General features: G+C 41.6%; 1 protein-coding gene across 1 annotated transcript in view; it reads left to right on the plus strand.

Annotated features, from left to right (window-relative positions):
• B3GALT5 (beta-1,3-galactosyltransferase 5) overlaps positions 1-23,812 on the plus strand; it is a 106,021-nt gene that overhangs the window by 24,012 nt on the left and 58,197 nt on the right. The gene's annotated exons all lie outside the window — the stretch shown is intronic.

Consider the following 23,812-nt stretch of genomic DNA (forward strand, 5'->3'; position numbering starts at 1 on the left):
CATGAACGGTTTAGTGCCATCGCCCTTGGTTGTGACAATGAGCGAGTTATTGTGAGATCTGGTTATTTAAGTGTGCGGTAGCTCCCCCTTCTCTCTCTTCTACCTGCTCTGGTCATGTAAAACGTGTGACTGCTTCTCGCTCTCCTTCTGCCATGACTGAAAGTTTCCTGAGGTCTCCCCAGAAGCTGTCAAGCTTCCTGTAGGGACAGGGAGCCATGAGCCAATTAAACCTCTTTTCTTTATAAATTACCCAGTCTCGGTATTTCTTTATAGCAACGTAAGAATGGACTAATACACTGCTCTTTTTGGTTTTAACCCTATATGCCGTGACTGATCTTAAGATTTTAGTTACCAATGAAGGATTCAAATAAATCTCTACCTATGGCTTCACATCTTCTGCTCTGGATTTCAGCCTATCCTGCACTCATTCATTCATCCATCCATCACTTGTTGAGGGCCACTGTGTGCCAGTCCTCTTTCTCAGTGAACCTGCACATGACCCTTTGGTCCAAGGCTGTCGGAGGGGCTTGTCCAAGGTTATGAGCTTGTAAACAGAAGGGCCTCATCTTTAGATTCATTTTATAGGGCTCCTCCCACTTTACTAGTATTCATTTTTATTATCTCCTCTCTGTCCTTGACAAATCTACATGTTGTCTAAATTGATATATGGTGCAATACTTTCTGCACTTTGTCAAGGGAGGGTTGCAGTTTGCTTTTCTGTAACTTTTTTTTTTCCTTGAGGTGTTTGACCTGTGGTGTGCCTGGCCAAGCACTGCCACGGATTAAATCAGTCCTGGGACCAAGCAGGTGGGATTCCCAGACATTGCCAAGGGGAAGGACAGCACAGGCTGGTTTCTTGCCCTGGCAGGACCATAGCTGTGGGGACATTGGCGAGGGTGCAGGCTCTGGAACTGACTCTTGGGAGATCTGGAAGGACAGCCGACTCAGCTGAATGTAGCCTGAAGGCCTGTGTCCTAGGGAAGCTGGTTGGATGAATGGATTTGAGTCAGAACAGAGCCATGTTGTTGTCATCTTTAGACGTGAAGGCTGTCCAGAGAGCGAGGCGATCTGAGCAGAAATGGGCTCTACCTGGCCTAGTTTTGCCAGTGCGGTACTAGCTGCTGCCTGCTGCCTCTATGTCCTGCCTCACTGAGTGTCTGTGCTTTCTTTAACACGGAGTTGATTTTGAAAGATGACTTAGCAATAAGCTGTTCCTTTTTTTTTCTGATGCTTTTTAAATGACAACATAAATGCAAGGTGGGCAAGTGGGCCTAGGGACAGTTACCTAACTCTTGGGAGGAGGTGGCAGAGGTATTTGATGCTACTGCCCCGGCTGGCTACTTAGTGTCCTGGCCAGTGGGGCAAGGTCTAGGCCAAGAGCTGTGAACAGATCCCCACACCACCAACAGGTGGGAGTCCCTGGAAATGGGGATATTGTGGGTTAAGTCTAGGAGGAATGTGTGTGTGTAGATGCGAGGCTGTCCTGCCGAGGGGCCTGTAGAGAGCAGTCGGGATGCCCTGGCTACTCTGGTTTTGTCATTTATTATACGACATTGGCAATGCAGGTGGTAACCTTTGATGTGGTCACTTAGTAAAGCCACACTTTAAAGAAATGGCAAATTCTCCATCTTTAGGTAACTTTGTAACTAATCACCGGGCAACTCAAGGGTGTTCAGAAATGAGATGGTCTATCACATAGGTGTGCTGGCAGAATAATGGCCTTGCAAAGAGGTCCACGTCTTCATCCCCGGAACCTGTGACTATGTTAGGTCACATGGAAAGGCAGATTGAAATTGCAGATGGAATTAGGTTTGGTAATCAACTAACGTTAAATTAGGGAGGTTATCTTGGATTATCTAGGTAGGCCAATTAGAATCATGAGGGTTTTTAAAAGTGGAGGGGGGAGGCAGAAGGACCAGAACGATGACAGTGTAGGGAGGACTCAACTGGCTGTTGCTGGCTTTGAAGATGCAGGAGGGGGTCAAAAGCCAAGGCATGAGGGTGGTCTCCAGAAGCCAGAAACGGCAAGAAAATGAATTCTCCGCTAGAGTGTCCAGAAAGGAAAGTAGCCCTGCTGCTGTCTTGATTTTAGCCCCATGAGACCATGAGACACTTCTGCCCTCCAGAACTATAAGATAATAAATTTGTGTTGTTTTAAGCCACTGAATTTGTGGTCATTTGTTAACGCAGCCGCAGGACACTAATACATTAATACAGTACACACGAGCACGAGCTCAGAAATCACCCAGGGCTGGGTTTACATCTTGGTTTTGTCTTAACCAGCTGCTTATTCTTGGGTAAAAAAAACAGAACCTCTCTCAAGTTCCAAGGAACATATAATATTTTCTCTATTTTACAACTTTTATTAGAGTCAAATGGGGAAATGTACATGTCAGAGAACAAATAAACAATTACAAAACAGAGTCAGTTAAGAGTCAGTTACCATCATGTGCCACATAACATTTCTGTCGATGACAGACTGCATGTACAACAGTGGTCCCATCAGATTGTACTATAATTTTATGTGCCTTTTGTGGGTTAAGATATGTTTGGATAAACAAATACTTACCATTGCATTGCAATTGCCTACAGTATTCAGTAGAGTAACATGCTGCACGTTTGTAGCCTAGGTGTGTAGTCAGTTGTGTCATCGAGTAGCCCATAGCAATAGGCTGTACCATCTACTCCAGGTGTGTGGTATGCTATGCAGTAGGCTATGTCACTTATGATGTTCACACAATGATGAAATTGCCTAAGGACGCATTTCTCAGAATGTGTCCCCTTTGGTAAGTGACACATGACTGTATTTGCTAGTGGGAAAAGTCAGGGGTTTTTAACTGCTAGAAATGAGGAGTTCATGGTGATTATGATAGTTAAGCCTTAAAAACTGCCCTCTACACAGGATAGGATGAGTCCATAAATGTTCCCAGTCTGTCAAAAGAAGACTAGTTGTTCACTGTCAGGAAACAACAGGCAGTTTTGATAATTCAAATGATGCTATAAATGGAAATCACCTCTTCCAATCTCTCCTTTTGGGAAGGCAAATTATCACATTTTCAGGTTGGCACTATCATCTTGGTTTCCGTTTATCATGGAATTAGAATAGTCAATAAGAAATAAAAGCCTCATGACTAAACAATGGTAAGCAAATTAAATGTAAACCATATTACTATTTAGAGTTATTGTAATAATAAACAGTATCAGAATGAAGGAAAATATCCTCCTTTAAGGTATAATATATGTAAATTTATAGGAATATCATAAATAATCACTTTAGAGTAGAAACTTATTATAGACAGAGCATTGACAGACCTCTAGTGTTCTATTTTAAAACATAAAGTGAATTATAATTATCCTCAAAAAAGGATAGTTAAATGTAGCAACAAAATCTCTCTTACAACAAGTGAATTGGTAGACTATTAACATATCAGTTTTTGTGCGTGAACATACGTATCCTTCTTAACCTGAAAAGTGTGTATTCACAAAGACAGCTATGTTAATAATATATTGCTTCTATATAATTAAGCTAGGAAGATTAAATTTCTCTTTTAATTAGTTAGGATTTTCTCTCTTTCTTTCTCTCTTTCTTTCTCTCCCTTTTCTTTTCTTTCTTTCGACAGAGTCTTGCTCTGTGGCCAGGCTGGAGTGCAATGGCGTGATCTTGGCTCACTGCAACCTCCACCTCCCGGGTTCAAGCCATTCTCCTGCTTCAGCCTCCTGAGTACCTGGGACTACAGATGCGTGCCACCATGCCCAGCTAATTTTTTGTATTTTTAGTTAGACGGGGTTTCACCATGTTGGCCAGGATGGTCTTGATGTCTTGACCTTGTGATCCGCCCGCCTCGGCCTCCGAAAGTGCTGAGATTACAGGCATGAGCCACCGTGCCCAGCCAGGATTTTCTTATATCCTGAGTTTGATAAGCAGAAGAGCTCTCAAGATAGTTTTGCTTAATCAAAGTCTGGAGAATACCAAACAAACTCAATTATTTTTGTTATTTTTCCTTTTATACAGTGAAGTAGCCAATATACACATGTATTAGTGGCTACTCAGGAAACCCCAAAGACATTTTAGGTGTAAAAGACATCTTAGTTTATGATTCTAAATTTGGAGACTAAATTTGGGCAAAACAGTATTAAAATGATTAGTCAGGATAGATTAGTCACAGAATAAGAAATAGTTGTTATATTGGTATCCACATTAGCAAGAGTGAAAATACATATTTAAAAATTAACATGATGAAAGTTAACATAAGGGGATTAATAATTAAGAATTGTAATTCTTTCTAAAGATGCATCTGTATTGCCTCATCTAACATAACCTAAGACACATACTTCTGGTGCTGGCCAATATGAATTAAGCCCAGTATAGCTTATTTCTTCCACAGATTACAACTAATAACTCCAGGCAAACACAAACAGCAAATACCTGATGCTACCCAAAGCAATTGACAGATTCAATTCAATCACTGTCATTATACCAATGACATTCTTCACAGAAATAGGAAAAACAACCCTAAAATTTGTATGGGACCACGAAAGACCCCAAATAGCTAAAGTAACATTGAGCCAAAAGAATAAAGCTGGAGGCATCACACTACCTGACTTCATAATATACTACAAAGCAATAGTAATAAAAACAGCATGGTATCGGTATAAAAACAGACACATTGACCAATGGAACAGAATAGAGGATCCAGAAATAAATCCATGTATCTACAGTCAATTGATTTTTGACAAAGACATCAAGAACATACATTGAGGAAAGGACATATTCTTCAATAAATGGTGCTGGGAAAGCCGAATAGCCATATGAAAAAGAATGAAACTAGACCCCTGTCTCTCACCATATAAAAAATCAACTCAAAATAGATTAAAGATTTAAACATAAAACTAGAAATGATAAAACTACTAGAAGAAAATAGAAGAAATACTTCAGGACATTAGTCTAGGCAAAGATTTTATGGGTAAGACTTCAAAAGCACAGGCAACAAAATGAAAAATAGGCAAATGGGACTCTATCAAACCAAAAAGCTTCTGCACAGCAAAGAAAGCAATCAACAGAGTGACGAGATGACCTGTTGAATGGGAGAAAATATTTGTAAACTATTCATCTGGCAAGGAACTAATTTCCAGAATATACAAGAAACTCAAACAACTCAACAGCAGAAAAACAAATAATCTGATTAAAGAATGGGCAAAAGATCTGAATAAACATTTCTCAAAAGAAGATGTAGAAATGGCAACAAGCTATGAAAACATGCTCAACATTAGCAATCATTAGGGAAATGCAAATCAAAACTATAATGAGCTATCATCTCACCCCAGTTAGAATAGCTGTCATCAAAAAGACAAAAAATAACAGACGCTGGCAAGGGTCAGGAGAAAAGGGAACTCATATACTACTGGTGGGATGCAAATTAGTATAGTCACTATGGAAAACAGTATAGAGATATCTCAAAAAACTAGAAATAGAACTGCCATATGATCTAGCAATCCCACTACCGGATATTTACCCAAAGGAAAAGATCTCAGTATGTCAAAGGGCACCTGCACTTCCATTTATTGCAATACTATTTACAATAGCAAATATTTGAAATCAACCTAAGGCTTCACCAATGGAAGAATGGATAAAGGAAATCTGGCATATATATGGTATATGGTATATATATGTGTGTCTGTGTGTGTGTGTGTGTGTATACTATTCATCAATTAAAAAGAATGAAATCATGTCATTTGCAGCATCATGGATGGAACTGGAGGTCATCATATTAAGTGAAATTAGCCAGGCACAGAAAGACAAACTTTGTATGTTCTCACTCATTTGTGGGAACTAAAAAAAATTAAGCTCATAAAAGCAGAGAGTAGAATTTTAGTTATCAGAAGATAAGAAGGGTAGGAGGGAAGGGATGATAGGGAGAGACTGGCTAATGATATAAAGTTACAGCTACGTGGGAAGAATAAGTTCTAGTTTTCTGCAGCACTGTAGGATGAACATGGTTAACAGTAAGTTTTGTCCAAAAAAGCTAGAAGAGAGGGTTTTGAATGTTCACAACACAAATACATGATAAATCTTTGAGGTGATTGATATGTGAATTATCCTGATTTAATCATTATAAATTGCATACATGTATCAAAATATCACTCTATATCCTATAAATATGTACAATTACTACATGTCAACTAAAAAGAAAAAGAAAAAAAAGCAATTACCTGATGGCTCTGAAAAGTAAAAATAGTAGGCAAATTCAGGAGAGGAATCAAAGCCTGAAGAAGTGACCCAAATGAGGTAAATTCTCTGTTTTCTTTCTTCCTTTCACCTTTTTTTTTTTTTTTTTTTTTTTTCTGAGGCAGAGTCTCACTGTGTCCCTGAGGCTGGAGTGCAGTGGTGCGATTTCAGCTCACTGCAACCTCTGCCTCCTGGGTTCAAGCAATTCTCCTGCCTCAGCCTCCTGAGTAGCTGGGATTACAGACACATGCCACCACACCCAACTAATTTTTGTATTTTTAGTAGAGACGGGGTTTCATCATGTTGTACAGGCTTGTCTCAAACTCCTGACCTCGTGATCCACCCACCTTGGCTTCCCAAAGTGCTGGGATTACAGGCATGAGCCACCGTGCTTGCCCTCTTTCACCTTTTATCTTTGACCTGTGGGTGGTCCTAGTCATGGAACTATGCAGAAGCTGTGGGCAACAAGAACCTGATGAAAAGCCCCATTTTTCTATCACTGTCTGAAAAAAGGTGGGCTCTGCAAGCCTGAGTGTGTAGAATGAATCTCCATGTTTTCCTCTTTCAATTTTTCTCTTCTGACCATGGCCCAAGATGTGGCTCTAGTGTGGAACAATCTGGAAACAACATTGACAGCTTTGTCTTTCTGGCAGGGAGAAGAAACTGGAGAAAGAGACCTCTGTGTTCCAAAGAGTGATTTTTTCTTTCTCCTTTCTCTTACTGCTTTACCTTAAATAGAGCTCCATTTGCATAGAACTCCATGGCAGCAATGGCAGCAGCTAGAACTCTGATAGAAATTTATTTTTCAGAACAGAAGAATAGACAAGGGCCTCTTGGCACCTGGGAATGTGGAGATAATTCTGACGTTGAAAACTGAACTGACCTTGAAACTACTGCCAGAGAAGGTGAGAAAAAACTTATGGTCTGAATGTAACCAGGTTGACTGAATGCTTAAATAACAATGTTAAGAATAAAAAAAAATCAACATTCTTCAGAAGATTTTAAAGTGACCCAGAGTCATATTATAACATAATATTCAAGCTATCCAGGATACAATGTGTATTTACTGAACATACAAAGAACCAGAAAAATGTAGCCAATTCTCAAGGGAGAACACAATCAACAGATGCCAACCCTGAGATTACCCGAATGTTGGAATTATCAGACAAAGACATTAAAGCAGCTATTACAATTATACTCCATGAAATCAAGGTAAACACTCTTGAAATGAGTAGAAAGTTAGACATTGTCAGCAAATAGAAAGTTTAGGACTGAGAAATACCCTCATCTGAAATTAAAAGAGAAATTACTGGATGGGCTCAGTAGCAGAATGAGGATGACCAAACAAAGAGTCAGTGAACCTGAAGAAAGATAAGTAGATTTGAAAAATAGAAAGAATAAATTAGAAAGAGAATGAAGAAATCTCTTAGTCAGTTTGTGCTACTATAAGAAAGTACCGTAGACTGAGTGGATTGTAAACAATAGAAATTTATTCCTCACAGTTCTGGAGGCTGAAAGTCTGAGACCAGGGTGCTGCCATGGTCAGGTTATGGTGAGGAACCTCTTCCAGGTTACAGATAGCCATCTTATTGTTATAATCTCAGATGGTGGAAAGAGTGAGAGAGCTCTCTGGGATGTCTTTTATTTTATTAAAAAATTAAAAAGCATGTATTTAGAAAGTACAAGTGCAGATTTCTTATGTGTATATATTATGTAATGGTGAAGTCTGGGCTTTCTGTGAACCGATAACCCAAACAGTGAACATTGTACCCAATAGGTAATTTTCAGCCCTCACCCACCTCCCACCCTCCCATCTTTTATAGTCTCCAATGTTTATTAAAGAATGTCTTTTAAAAGGCAACTAATCCTATTCATGAGGGCTCCACCCTCGTGAACTAATCACCTCTCAAAGGCCCCACCTCCTAATACCATCACCTTGGGGGTTAGGATTTCAACATGAATTTTGGGGGAACACAAATACTCATTCCATAGTAACAAAGCTTCAGAGACTTTTGGAACAATACCAAAAGATCTAACATTTATGTCATTGGAATCTCAGAAGAAATACAGAGAAATAATGGGGCAGAAAAAAATATTTAAGTAAATTCTGGCCAAAAACTTCTCAAGTTTGGTAAGACATAGCTGTCTAGGCTCAAGAAACTCAGTAAACCCTAAACAGGATAAAATCATGGAAAAGAATATATAAACACGGAATAATAAAATTGGTGAAAACCAAAAAAGAGGAAAGAATCTTGAAAGCAGTCACAGAAAAATGAAACTACAAATGGGAGAACAACTTTTCAAATGACTGCAGATTCCTCATCTGAAACCATGGTGTACAGAGGACAGTGGAACAACATCATTAAAGTGCCAAAAGAAAAAAACAGTCAACCCAGAATTTGATAGCCAGTGAAAATATTCTTCAGGATTGATGGCAAATTAGGGAATTATCAGATAAATGAAAACTAAAGAGTGTGTCACCAGCATACCTGCTCTAAAAGAAATGCTAAGGGAAATTCTTCAGGCTGAGAAAAAATGATATCAGAGGGATACTTAAAACTTCAGGGCCAGGCCTGGTGGCTCATGCCTGTAATCCCAGCACTTTGGGAGGCTGAGGCGGGTGGATCACGAGGTCAAGAGATCCAGACCATCCTGGCCAATATGGTGAAACCCCGTCTCTACTAAAAATACAAAAATTAGCTGGGCATGGTGGTACATGCCTGTAATTCCAGCTACTCAGGAGGCTGAGGCAGGAGAATCGCTGGAACCCAGGAGGCAGAGGTTGCAGGGAGCCTAGATAGTGCTATTGCACTACATCTTGGCAACGGAGTGAGACTCCGTCTCAAAAATAAATAAATAAATAAATAAAATAAATAAAATAAAAACAAAAAACTTCAGAAGTGAAAGAAGAGCAACAGAAATGGTAAATATCTGGGTAGACATAGTAAGATAATTTTTTGTTTTTAGGTATTTAAAAATATATATGGCCATTAAAAGCAAAAATTATAACACTGGTAGAGTTTTTAATATGTGAAGAAATGATACATATTACAACTATAATAAAAAGTGAGAAAGGCAAAAGAACCTATGTGGTTGTGAGTCTTCTACATTTGACTTGAAGTAGCATCAAATAGGAATTCCAGGTAGACTGCGAAATATACATAAGGTCTATACATATACATATATACACACATTTATATACAATATATGTATATATTCATTTATATGGTAAGCCCACTATGATGACTAAAAAACAAAGTACTATGTGATGTTGTTAAAAAGCCTATAGATGAATTAAAATGGAAATCTAAACACAATGAAGCCTCGGAGGCAGAAACACTGGAATAAAAAACAAAGAAATGAATGGAAAACAAATAACATGGAAGACTTACCTGACCATATTAATAATTATGTGAAATACAAGTGGTCTAAAAATACAAATTAAAAATCAGAGATTGTCAGTTGGGACAAGAAAACAAGACCTAATTATATGCTGAGTACAAAAAAATCAATTTCTAATTATAATGACAGGTTAAAAATAAAAGGATGAAAGTATCAATCAGTGGTAACCTGGAGTGACTACATTAACATCACACAAAGTAGACTTCAGAGCATACAAAACTTACCAGGAATAAAGAGGGGCATTTGACAATGATAAAATGGTCAGCTTACCAAGAAGAATAATCATCTAAATGTGTATACATCTAAATTTTAAAATATGAAGCTAAAATGGATAGAGTTAAAAGTAGACATAGACAAATCTATAATTCTGCTTGGACACGTCAACATTCCTGTCTTAGTAATTGAGAGAGCAAAGAAGTCAACAAACTATAGAAGACTTGAATGACATTATGAACCAATTTGATGTAATTGACATTTATAAAACACTCCACCCTACGGCAGCAGAATACATATGGTTTCCAAACATACACACAACATTGAACAAGACAGACCATATTCTGACCCACAGAACAAACCTTAACACATTTAAAATAATTGAAATGTTGAAAAGTATCCTCTGACCATAATAGAATTAAACCAGATATCAATACAGAAAGATATCTAGAAAATCCTTTAATACTTAGAAATTATAAATAATCCATAAGTCAAAGAGGGAGTGACAAGGGAAATTAGACAATTTTGGTTGAACTGAGTGTAGAAAGAAACAGTCTATTAAAATTTATAGAATTCTGATAAAGCTGTAGTTAGAGGAAATTTTAAAGCATTAAGTGCTTTTATTGCAAAGAATAAAAGGTCTCAAATCAATAATCTAAGCTTCCACCTTAAGAAACTAAACAAATATATTAAGCCAAAAACAAATAGAAAGAAAATATAGAGTATTCTAAAGTTTATTTGGAAAGGCAAAGGAACTATAATGCCAAAACAATTTTGAAAAAGAATGAAGTAGGGCCAGGGGTGGTGGCTCATGCCTGTAATCCCAGCACTTTGGGAGGCAGAGGAGGGTGGATTGCATGAATCCAGGAGTTTGAGACTAGCCTTGGCAAATATGGTGAAACCTTGTCTCTACAAAAAATACAAAACATAGCTGGACACAGTGGCACGTGTCTGTAGTCCCAGCTGAGCCCGGGAGGTCGAGGCTGCAGTGAGCTGAGATTGTGCCACTGTACTCCAGCCTGGGTGACAGAGTGAGACCCTGTGTCAGAAAAAAAAAAAAAGAATAAAGTAGGAAGAGCCAGTCTATCCAATTTCAAGATTTATTTTATAGCTATGGTAATCAAGAGAGTATATTATTAGGAGAGGGGTAGACATATAGATCAATGGGAATAGAATAGATAACCCAGAAATAGACCCAAACAAGTATGGTGTATTGATTTTTTTTTGTAACTTTTAAATTCAGGAGTACAAGTGCAGGTTTATTACATAGGTACATTTGTGTCATGGAGTTTTGTTGTACAGATTATTTCATCACCCAGGAATTAAGCCTAGTACCCATTGGTTATTTTTCCGGATCCTCTCCTTCCTCCCAACCTCCACTCTCTGAAAGGCCCCAGTGTATGTTGTTCCCCTCTATATGTCCGTGTGTTCTCATCATTTAGCTCCCACTTACAAAGTGAGAACATGCAGTATCTATCTGGTTTTCTGTTCCTGTGTTAGTTTGCTAAGGATAATGGCCTCCAGCTCTATCCATGTCCCTGCAAACATGATCTCATTCTTTTTTATGGCTGCATAGTATTCCATGGCGTATATGTACAAGAAAATGTGGTACATAAACAACATGACTTATTGATTTTTGACAAAAGTGCACAAGCAATTCAGTGAATGAAAGAAAGATCGTCATTTAGGTAAACAGTTTAAACAATTGGACATCAATAGGTACAAAAGTAAGGCTTGGTTTAAGACTCACAATTTATTTAAAAATTAACTCAAAATGGATTGTGGCTTTAAATGTAAAATGTAAAACTCTAAAACATTTAGAAAGAAACATAGGAGAAAATCTTTGAAATCTAGGGCTAGGCAGAGTATTCTTGGACGTGACACCAAACGCACAATCCATAAATGGAAAAATTGGTAAACTGGACTTCGTCAAAATTAAAAAAACTTTCCCTTGGTGAGAGGCCCTGTTAAGAGGGTGAAAAGACAAGCTACACACAGGGAGAGAATATTTTAAAGCCACATATCTGACAAACAACTAATGTACATGAAGTTAAAATCCTAGTATATTATACACGTATACATACATATACATATTTATATAAAGAACTCTCAAAACACACATAAGCAGCTGAATTAGAAATAGATCAATGGTATAAAGAGAATTTCACTGAAGAGGAGATACAGATGGTAAATAAACACATGAAAAGGTGCTCATTAGCTTTTCTGGAAATTCACAGTGGGCTATCACAACACACCTATCACAGTGGCCAAAATAAAATACCACCACCAAACGCCTACAATGATGTGGGGACACGGGGTCACTCATGTGGTGTTGTGGGAATGTAAAATGGTGCAGACACTCTGGAAAACAGTTATAAGAATTAATCCCTCTTATAGAAATATCTATTCAAATTCAATTTATGATTTAGTTTTTTGAGAGAGTCTTGCTCTGTTGCCCAGGCTAGAGTGCAGAGGCACAATCATGGCTCACTGTAGCCTTGACCTCGTGGGCTCAAGCGATCCTTCCACCTCAGCCCCCCGAGTAGCTGGGACCATGGGCATAAGCCACCACACTCAGTTAATTTTTTTGATTTTTTTTTCCCCTGTAGAGATGGGGTCTTACTATATTGCCTAGGCTGGTCTGAAACTCCTGGGCTCAAGTGATCCTTCTGCCTTGGCCTCCCGAAGTGTTGGGATTACAGTCATGAGTCACCATACCTGGCCCAAATTCAATTTAGTTGAACACATTTTTGTAATCTTAAAATGTATAAAAGCAATGTTAGTTTAAGACCAGGGGAAATTAATATAGGAAATTTAAGAAGTTCAGATTAAGCTTTCTATGAGGAAGTAAATAAACTAAATGTACATAAATTAGAATATTATACTACTATTGTTTTTATACTATTATTAAATCAAAGAGAAGGCAGATTATCAAAATGGTTTAATTTTTTTTTGGGGGACAGAGTCTTGCTGTATTGCCCAGGCTGGAGTACAGTGGTGTGATCATTACTCACTGCAGCCTTGCACTCCTGTGCTCGATGGATCCTCCTGTCTCAGCATCCCGTGTAGCTGGGACTACAGGCACATGCCACCTTGCCTAGCTAATTTTTTGCAGAGACAAGGTCTCACTATATTGCCCAATCTGGCCTTGAACTCCTGGCCTCAAGTGATCCTTCCTCCTTGGCCTCCCAAAGTTCTGGGATCACAGGTGTAAGCCACCATATCTGGCCTCAAAATGGTCTAATTTTGAATGATTCATCTTGATTAAACATTGTTTAATTGTTTGAGAAATTTCTGTCTATACGGATATGTGTGTGTAACTCTCTCTCTTTAAATTGTTAACAGTGGTGATTCAGCTGTGACCCTTCTTATGACCCAAATATGATTAGCCAAGGCTATTAAATCAACTCTAGCTAAACCTTTCTTTTTGCTTTCAGAACTGCAGTCTCAATAAGAATATTTTACTTAAAAGAACCAAAACATTTGAAGCATTAGGCGTTCATATTTTTTTCTTTTGGATTTATTCTATTTAAAATTTATATCAGTGCTTACAAGTCTGTATAAAGCATTTATTACAAGAAACTTTGTAATCTGACACGTTAATTTTCTTCTATTTAGTGTTAACTCTATCTATCTGAACTAGATAATTCTAGAGTTTGCAGATAATGGCCATTGCAGAATTGAAATAGTTTCTTAAGGAGTGGTGGGGGTGGCGTTAACCATTTCAAGCTCAGCTGTCCTAGGCTGAGCACATCAGGGACATAGAAGAGTTTCCCTCTACAGCCTAAGTCCTGGGAAAGGTGGCAATTTTTCATCTTCTGACATATCACAGACACAACGAAAACAAACTGAGACTGAAACCTCAGAGGACAAAACTCTAGAGTGGATGTAGTATATACCGCTTGGGTGATGGGTACACCAAAATCTCACAAATCCCCATTGAAGAACGTACTCATGTAACCGAACACCACCTGTTCCCCAATAACCAGTGGAAATACAAAATTAAAAAAAATAAAAAATAAAGTCTCACAGGAGACTACTGATCAGTTACAACACAAGGCATGAGCTGTGGTACTTGGACAGCTTAGCTTCAACAAAACAAATTGCAGTTTCAGTGAGAAATCCAGGAGCACTCAGTTGCCTCTGGAAGGCACCCAGGCTGCAGGAGAGTTGGAAGACCAAGCCTCAGCACTTGAGGGTTCCAGGAGCTGTGCTTTTCTGCTTTACAGGTTCCGGCTGGACAATCTCAGTGGACTCACCAGACCGTCCAAGAATAAAACAGAGACCACCGGTGCTAAATACAAAGCCATCTTTATTATTTTGACAGGGAAAGGAACATATGCCAGTGAAGAAATTTGCTGAGTGGTGTAATGATTAATTTTATGCGTCTACTTGCCTAGGCCATGGTGCCCTGTTCTTTGTTTCAACAACATAGAGATATTTTTTAGATGTCATTAACATTTAGGTCAACAGATTTTGAGTTAAGCAGACTCCATAGTGTGGGTGGGCCTCCTCCAATCAGCTGAAGGCCTTAAGAGAAAAAGACTGACCTCCCCTGAGCAAGAAGAAATTCTGCCGCCAGATTGCTTTTATTTATTTGTTTGTTTGTTTGTTTTTTGAGACAGGGTCTTGCTCTGTGCCCTAGGCTGGAGTGCAGTGGTGTGATCATGGCTGACTGGAGCCTCCTAACCTTCTGGGCTAAAGCGATCCTCCCACCTCAGCCCCCTGAGTAGCTGGGACTACAGGCATGTGCCACCATGTCCAGCTAATTTTTAATTTTTTTTATAGAGCTGGGGTCTTGCTGTGTTGCCCAGGCTGGTGTCAAACTCCTGATCTCAAGTGACCTTCCCACCTTAGCCTTCCAAAGTGTTGGAATTACAGGCATGAGCCACCATGCCCGGCCCAGACTGCCTTTCAATACAACTCTTCCCTGGGTCTCTACACTTGATGGCCAGCCCTGCAGATTTTGGACTTGCCAGCCCCTAAAATTGTGTGAATCAATCCTTAAAATCGGTCTCTCTTATTCTTTTCACAGCCTATTGTTTCTGTTTCTCTGGAGGACGTTGGATAATACAACTAGTTTGCCGAATAGAAAACTCTGGGGGTGTTAACTGCTAGAATGGGGAAGTTCACAGTGATGGGGAAGTTCACAGTGATTGTGCTAATTAAGCATTGACTTTTGTCTTCTAGACAGAATGAAATTATTCCATGGGTCTATATGCAGTCTGTCAAAATAATTCCCACTGCTCATTGTTCAGGAAATTGTCTTCTGTGAAGTCCAATGGGTTCTGACATCCCAGGTCCCAGATACTCATACTGCAGCTGGTTGGAGCCAGCCGAGATAAAGCACAACATCCATTTTGATAATGACTTGGCAAGTGCTGCTGTAAGTGGAAAGATTTTCTTTCCTCTAATTTCCCACCAAGATTTTCTTTTGACTAATGTATACTCAGCATACATGAGTTCTCAATAAAAATTGTGTTTTCTTTTTTCTTTTAAGATTCAATAGCCATAAATTGCCACACCAAGGAAATAAGGCTAGAGCAAAAGGAAGGCAAGAAGTAAACATTAAAGAAATGAAATAAGATTTTTCACTCTTTTCCCTCAGTGCACTGATGTATTTTAATGTCAACCATGGCCAGAGACCGTTGAGGCATGAAGGGTTAGAATTTGGGTCTTGTTCATACTTCCTGAATCCTCCATCGAGAAACCTGAGTGTTAATGACTGACTTGTGCTCTCTGCCCCAAATTCTTATGTTGAAGCCCTAACCCCCAATGTGACTGTATTTGGAGGTAGGGCTTATAAGGGGGTAATAAAAGATAAATGAGATCAGAAAGATGAGACTCTAATCTAATAGGATTGGTGTCCCTCGAAGAAGAGGAAGAGGCATCAGAGACCTCTATCTCTCTCTGCTGTGTAAAAGGCCATGTGAAGACACAGCAAGAAGGTGGCCGTCTGAAAGTCGGGAAAAGAGCGCTCACTGGGAACCAAATTTGCCAGCACTTCAATCTTGGACTTTAGTCTTCAGAACTGTGAGAAAATGAACGCTTGTTGTTTAAGTCACCCAGCATGTGGAATTTTGCTATGGCAGCCCACACAGACTAAGACACTGAGACAATCTCTCCTTTGGGCCACTGATTGAGGGGAGTCAGCTTGGCTTCTCTGATCTAATAGTTTTGCTCAGTGTGAAGGTGACACCAGGCCAAAGACACATTGACTCCATCCTTTACTTGTGTTTTCTTGTAAAATATAGAGTCTGCCACACCCTGGCTTTAAGTCTTTTGGGGTTTTCTCAGTGATACATGATCACATTCTAATTCTTCAGAAAGTCATTCAAAAATCTTCACATTATGTGGCCAGGCATGGTGGCTCACACCTGTAATCCCAGCACTTTGGGAGGCTGAGGTGGGAGAATCTCTTGAGGCCGGGAGTTCAAGACTAGCCTGGCCAACATGACGAAACCCTGTCTCTACTAAAAATACAAAAATTAGCCAGTGTGGTGGTGCACACCTGTAGTCTAAGCTATTTGGGAAGCTGAGGCATGAGAATCGCTTGAACCTGGGACACGGAGGTTGTAGTGAGCCAAGATCTTACCAGTGCACTCCAGCCTGGGTGGCAGAGTGAGACTCCATCTCAATTAAAAAAGAAAAGTCCTTCACATTAAAGCCCCAAGCTCCTTCTCTTCCCACATCACTTTCCGCTCTATGTCCTCTGTCTTCTAGTACATGGGCCATGTATTAATCCATTTTCATGCTGCTATGAAGAAATACCCAAGACTAGGTAATTTATAAAGGAAAGAGGTTTAATTGATTCACAGTTCCACAGGGCTGGGGAGGCCGCAAGGAACTTACAATCGTTGTGGAAGGGGAAGCAAACTTGTCCTTCACTTGGCTGCAGGAAGGAGAGTCCTGAGCAAAAGGGGGAAAAGCTCCTTGCAAAACCTTCAGATCTCGTGAGAACTCACTCACTTATCACAAGAACAGCATGAGGGTAACTGCCCCCATGATTTAATTACCTCCCACAAGGTCCCTCCCCCAACACGTGTGGGTTACAATTTGGATTATAATTCAAGATGAGATTTGAGTGGGGACACAGAGCCAGACCATATAAGGCCCTGTGTAGTTGGCAGAATAATGGTCCCCCAATATACCTGCCCTCTGATCCCTGACACCTGTGAATATGGCACATTACATAGCAAAAGGGGCTTTGCAGGTAGAATTAAGGCTGCAGACCTTAAAATGGGCAGGTTATCCTGGCTGATTCAGGTGGGTCCAATATACTCACGTGCACTCTTGAAGATGAAAGAGGGAGGCAGACAACCCATAGAGAATGGAAGAGGCAGGAGAGAGTCACAGTGCAAGAGGGACTTCCCGCGGGTTCTGGCTGTCAGGATGAGATGGGCCATGAGCCAGGGAGGGCAGGTGGCCTCCAGAAGCTGAGGGCAGCCCCTGGCCAACAGCCAGCAAGGAAACAAGGACTTCATTCCTACAACCCCACACAGCTGAACTCTGCCAGCAGCCCCGGTGAGCCTGGACGTGGATCCTCCACCAGAGCTCAGCACTGATGACATCTTGATTTTGGCCTTGAGAGACGAAGCACAGAAGCCAGCAGAGCCCGTGAGATTTCTGACCTCCCTTAAGAAGTGTAAGATAATACACTTGTATTGTTTTAAACTATGTTAGTCGCAGTTTATTCCAGCAGCCACAGGAAACATTGCCCCCGCACGTGTCCTCATTTGCATGCTTTCTTGCGTGCTGATGCTGCTGCTGGGAACACCTGCTCTTTAGTTCTCCATTAAGTTAAAATCTCACCTGTCCTAGAAGGCCCAGCTTCTACGGCCATCCCTGAGCAGCACTGCCCTGCCCTTAATGACAGAGCAGAATGAATCACATTCTTCTCTGTGCTTAGAGAATTTTGCTTCTATCTCAACATAGTGCATGAGGTGAGTGGTTAGCATCTACGCGATGGTCGCCTTTTGCTGCACTCTGACCCTTGTCCCTAGCCCAGTGCCTGGTAGTCTGCTGTCAATCAGATATTTATTGGGAGGCTATGTTATGCCATACAGATGTGTCGTAGGTGCTAGGTATATGGGGATGCCTAAATCAGACCCAGGGCCCTTCATTCTCTCATGGACCTTCTAGGCAACACATATTTAGTGCCTCATAAACATCTGCTAAGTTAATTGAACCGAGGCCTCCTAGAGACAAGGAAGCCACAGTCACCGGGAAGCAGGATTGGCCTGGTCTCTCTGTCAGGGCAGCCTCATATACACACATATGAGTCTTCCTCCCACAGCATGGGCCATCTGCCATCTGCGGGAAGGTGTGGGGCACCAGGAATGCTCATGGCAGGGTTGTATCTGGTTCAGCCATGATTTGCCTGGGGCATAAGAGAGTGCTGCTTTCCTTTTTCTCCTCAAACTTCCTTTTTATAAGGTGACTGCAATAATATTTACACACATAGATTCCAAAAGGCTTTTTTCACATTCACCATGACATTTAATCCTTATGATAAACCTAGGGTGCACATGGAAGTAAAGCAAAGAAAACATTTGACTGATTACAATTGTATAGCTGTTTTATTTAGTCTTTCCTGCTGAAAAGTCCCTAGTTATATAACTACAAGTTAATCAGGGGCTGCTAATGGGCTAGCCTTTTTCTTCAATGTAGGCATTTACAAGAAATAGCTGAAGCTAAGGTTTGCTTATGTTTGGAAATCAAGCAAGATCTACATCTCTTACGAGGCCTAACTGGCTTTGTCTGTGTCTGCGCAGTAGTGTACCCAACTACTTCTGGCTTGGAGCTGCTCGGACCGGGGTTTTAACAAATAAAATCTCAACTTTTATGGTGCCTCAGTTTACCATTTAACAGAGGCCTCAGAAGAAATCCACCCTGCTGACCCCTCAGTCACAGACTTCTAGCCTCCAGAACTGTGGGCAGACAAATGCATGTTAGTTAAGCTGCCCAGTCTGTGGGTCTTATGGCAGCCCAAGCAAATGAATCCACTTACCTGTGGCCTTATTTAAGTTCCCTTCCATCCCTGGCCTCTGTGCCCCCAGTGTCTACTTTAATCTCTGTGACCAAGTCCCCATCTCCACAGTGCAAGTTGGGGGCCAGGCTGGCTCAGCTGGGCCTTGAGCTGGCATGGGGTAGCCCCAAGGCTGAAGATTCACCAGTGATAAACAGAGACACAGAGAGACATATGTCAGGCTGAGCTGGAAGCTGGGTGGGAGAGTCAGGGGCTCAATGCCAGAGAAGAAGCAGGAAGGGTTTCCTGTGCAGCAGGGGTCAAGGGTGGATAGAAGCCTCAGCGTGTGCACAACAGACATGAATTGGAAGCTCCTGGAGCCTGCAGGGAAAGAAGCTGAGGTTTCCAGCTGCTTGTCCCAGTGGTTACCTCTGTGTGCAGTGGACCTTGCTGGCCAGAGGTGAGGCAGCTGGGCTGGGAAAGCTGGGAGGAGACCCCCCGGCTGCGGTGACATCTTTCTTCATGCTCTTCAGAGTCACGATTCACACACTTCTCCCCCTTCTTCTTCTGGGAGCCGTCTACAGGCTGGGACTGCTTCTTCTTAAGGACCTCCAGGATGCACTCTTTGTTTGCATCCCAGCGTCCAGCACTGTGCCAGACACAGTAACTCCCCTGTAGGTGCGGGTTGAACAAAGGGATCAATTAGGAAGTCAGTTTGCATCTGCCAGTTTCCTTTCAGTTTTATGACTTTTATCTATAAGGCATAATCAGTTTGGTGGAATGACTGGCCAAGATGGCAAAGCCAGGAGGAATTTGCAGCAGAGATTTTTACCCTCATTTTGCATTTAGTGGGGTCAGGTAACCTGTGGGTGATTCTGGAGGATGGCTGATAAAAATATTCTTGGTTCCAAAGTTTTCAAGAGCTCTGGAGGCAGGTCAGGCACGAAAACTGTGAAAATGATGGCTTGTCCTGTAGAACTCTACGAGGAAGAATTGGCTGAGTAAATTATTGAATAGCAACTTTTTCTTTCCTTTCATTTCCTTTTTTTTTTTAACCAGTGGGAAGCTGAACATCTCAGGACAGGTATTATTATCACTAAAAAAATAGACGTCATAAAATTTATAGTGCTCCATTTAGAGATTGGAAGATCTAGGTGTTAAGCCATTTTCTAATGCTATAAAATAAGATTAATGATGTGTCTTCTTTAATGATCCCTTTTTTAAGATTAAAATCTTTGATGTGGAAAATGTTCATTGCTGTTCCTATTTCGAGGCCTGGGTGAATGACCTTACCTTCTCTGTCTGTGACAGATCCCTGTGTCCACTGCAAAGTTCTACCTTCCCATTTATTGGGTTTCCTAGGTTTTCTAAATTTATTGATTTAACTCTAGTGTTTCAATTTATTCCAGAAATTTGTTCACTAACTGCATGGCACTGCACTTTCTTACACAAGGGAGTTCTCTGATGGTTGACAGTGGAATTACTGTCAACCATCAATAGGGATACATGAATGTGTCCTGTTGATAGTTCTGTAGGTAGAACTTGGGTAATATGAGGGATCCTGACTTGTTTGCACAAGGCTCCCAATGAGGATGTATTGTTGAAATTTTAATTGTAATTCAGTGGATAAGCAAGAAATAATAGTTCAGAGGATCGTTTCCCAAAGTCCTTTCATTGTGACCAGGGATTAAAGTAAGTGGCAAAGTCAACAAAAATGCCACCCTCCAAATATGGAGCAACCCTCCCCACTCCAAACTACCCCCACCCTGACTCCTGGAGCTTTGTTGTGGCTGGAGGCTGCTGTCCCTGGCAGTGCCACAGCCGTAGACACTGCCTGCTCATGGGACAGATCTGTCTTGTGTCTCAGCACACAGCCTAATGTGCTACTCCTTCTGCAAATATCACTCTCGTTTCAACATAGCTCTTCCATATTTTAACCCGAATGGCTGATGCTGGTTGTATTCAGCGATGGGAGAGAGAAACTAGAGAAAAAAAAGAAGAGCTGCTGCTTCTTCCTCTGTTCTCCCCCCTCAGCCAGCATGATGCAGAAGGTCAGCTCCTACAGGAGGAGCAAGCAGGCCAGGACAGCTTCAGCATCCACTCTTGTGTGACTTAACACTTACATGGTAACACCATGTGAAGTTCGCGGACGTAAAAACAAATGACACCGGGTCCTCTCCCCCAGATGCGATGAGCAGCATGCAGACCAAAGGACAGCGGTCCCCACAGTGCAGCGTGCTGTGTGCTGCTGCAGAAGGAGGGACAGACATGCCTGAGGGTGAAGCCACTAACTGGGAGTGGGGGAGAGAGAGAAGGGGCCATGGGATGTGGGTTTTGATGGCTGGACAGGAGTTTCCTAGGGATCTGCAGGAGGGAAGAGTGGGCAGGACAGAAATAAATAATGCCGGAGTTCTGTGTCACAAATGGTGGACTGTCAGCACGGCTGGCGGGAGGGGCCGTGCAGCACCCAGTCAGCAGTAAGGCTGGGTGGGCAGCTCAGGGCCAGACTATGAATGGGCTTTCTAGTATGCATGGCTCTGGCCAGGCACAATCATGGTTTTCAAGCAAGGATTCGATTTAAATAGATCAGATTCTTCTAACGTGGGGCTCAGGAGGGAGACCAGGCATGGGGGGGCTGCAAAGCGCTGCCAGAAATGGTGAGGCCTGGGCTGGGGTGGACGGAGGAGCTGGACCCAAAAGACATGCTTAGGGAGAAGTGACTGAGATTTGTGAGGGAGTGAGATGGGAGACCCGCAGCTTCTGACCGGAGTGTCGAGTGGATGGTGACACCGTGCACCCAGGAAGGCAGTGATAGAAGGTCCAGCGGGTTGGTGGGGAAGCTGGTGGAAAGGCCCTTGAGGCATCTGCCTGCCTTCTCTGCTTTTCACCCCTTGCCCTGCCCTTGTCAGTCTTGTGAGCCTTGGTGAGCATCGGGGAACTTCACTGGGAGAGGCAGAGCCATGGCCCAAGCTTGGAGGCGATGCACAGGAGGAGTGTGGCCTGGAGAATCCTGCCCGTGCCTCCTTCTGTGGCTGCCAGCAGTGGCTTGTGCTGGTGTTCCCAGGCTTGTGCATTCTATTAGCCTGTGCCAGGCCACAGGCCAGCAGCTGGGTCTCATCTGAGCAAGGACATTTGGAGCTTCCCGCTTTCCTCTTGCTTTTCTTTAGACAAGGCATATGGTGAACTCAGTCCTTCCCCAGCTGCTTCTGAGGGAGACGGCAAAGCACAAAGTGCAGAGATCTCCCGGTTCAGGGACAGAGGAATCTAGTGCCTGAAAAACGTGACATGAACACTTGGCTTTTCTTAAAACACTCCTCATTTCTTTCCTAGCATAGCAGTTATTTTCTGTCCTCTGGGCTTTGGTGACAGTGTGATCTGGCTCCACAGATGTCAAAAACTCAAGTTTATGCAAAGACTTTCACTTCTCAGGCTCCAAAGGTCTGAACAAGCTTCCCCTCATCTGTGTTCATGGACTTAAATTTCATGTTGTCAAATGAGTATCAGGTAATGGCAGAAATAACGCATGTATCACACATTTATTGATTTATTTCCCTTGCATTTATTTTACTTTAGAACACCATTACCCAAAGCAGAGCTCTTGAAACTCTCGTCCTACAACATAATCTTTGAAAAATGGGTTTCATTTTCAGATGCTTGGGAAATATTGCATTCCCTATGCTCCTCTTGCACATCAATTGTCAGCTCACAATAAAGGCTCTGAGAAGGCCTGCATTATAAAACTGTGCAGACAGGGTCTCCCCAAGTTGTCACACATGAGATCCTGGACTCTGTTTAGTGGTTTTTGGTTTTTTTCTAAATGCATTTTGAACAGCCAGGGTACAGACTTCCGTGAAGACCACCCTAGAACGCACAAACCACGCAAGCCTTTCTAAGTCATGTTGTTGAGTCTGTAAAAGAGGAGGAAATTTGGGAAATGGGTGGCAGGCTTTTCCTGGCCCTCAAGAGAAGATCTCCCTCCTCTTTGCATCGATCTCCCTTTTCCATATTTACTTTGCCTCTAATTAATTTTTCTTACTGCTCTTCACCCTATTTCTTGGTGTTTTGCCTCAGGTGAAAGTAGGATAATTAGTTCCTTATCTCTGTTTTAAAGGAATTTCATCTGACTTCCAGCTCAAGGGCTAATTATGGCTTTATGGATTTCCTTCTTTGAAATATATCTATGCTAAATACTGCCAGTTTCTCATTCACTTCAGGCTAAAGTGGGAAGCTCTGTAGGCCTAATTCTCTCCCTTCACTGTAGATTCATACCGTTAATGATAAAAAGGGGGAGAGGAGGCTGGGTGTGGTGGCTCATGCCTATAATCCCAGTACTTTGGGAGGCCAAGGTGGGCGGATCACTTGAGGCCAGGAGTTCAAGACCAGCCTGGTCAATGTGGCAAAACCCCATCTCTATAGAAAAGAGGCAAAAATTAGCCAGGTGTGATGGCACACACCAATAATCCCAGCTACTTGGGAGGCTGAGGTGGGAGGATTGCTTGAGCCCTGGAGGTGGAGGCTGTAGTCTGCTGAGATTATGCCACTGCACTCCAGCTTGGGTGATGGAGTGAGACTCTGTTTCAAAACCAAACCCCAAACAAAAACCAACGAAGTCCTAAGCCAGCCCAAAAAGTGGGAGAGAAATTAGGTGCACTAACAAGGAATATGTGCATGTTATAACTTCAGGCTATTTCTGTTTGTCAGGAGATTGCTTTACCTGGGCCAATTATTTGGTTCCTCTGTGGCTCAGTTTTCTCATCTGTAAAATGGGAGAAAAACAGCATCTACCTCACAAAATTGTAGCGAGAAAGAAATGTCAAGCATTTAGAATAATGATTGGCACAGAACTTTAATAATAATAACAATAATAATACATAATATTACTTCTAAAAAGATACTTAAATGAGTTTTTCTAAACTGACATCTAAGTCTTTTTCCCAGGCTTTACTCAATAAAACCAATCATGATAAATCCTGGAAAATAGAGCCTTAACATCACAGTGTTAT

This window comes from Nomascus leucogenys, chromosome 25 (assembly GCF_006542625.1).
Source record: "Nomascus leucogenys isolate Asia chromosome 25, Asia_NLE_v1, whole genome shotgun sequence".
In the NCBI taxonomy this organism is placed as follows: domain Eukaryota; kingdom Metazoa; phylum Chordata; class Mammalia; order Primates; family Hylobatidae; genus Nomascus; species Nomascus leucogenys.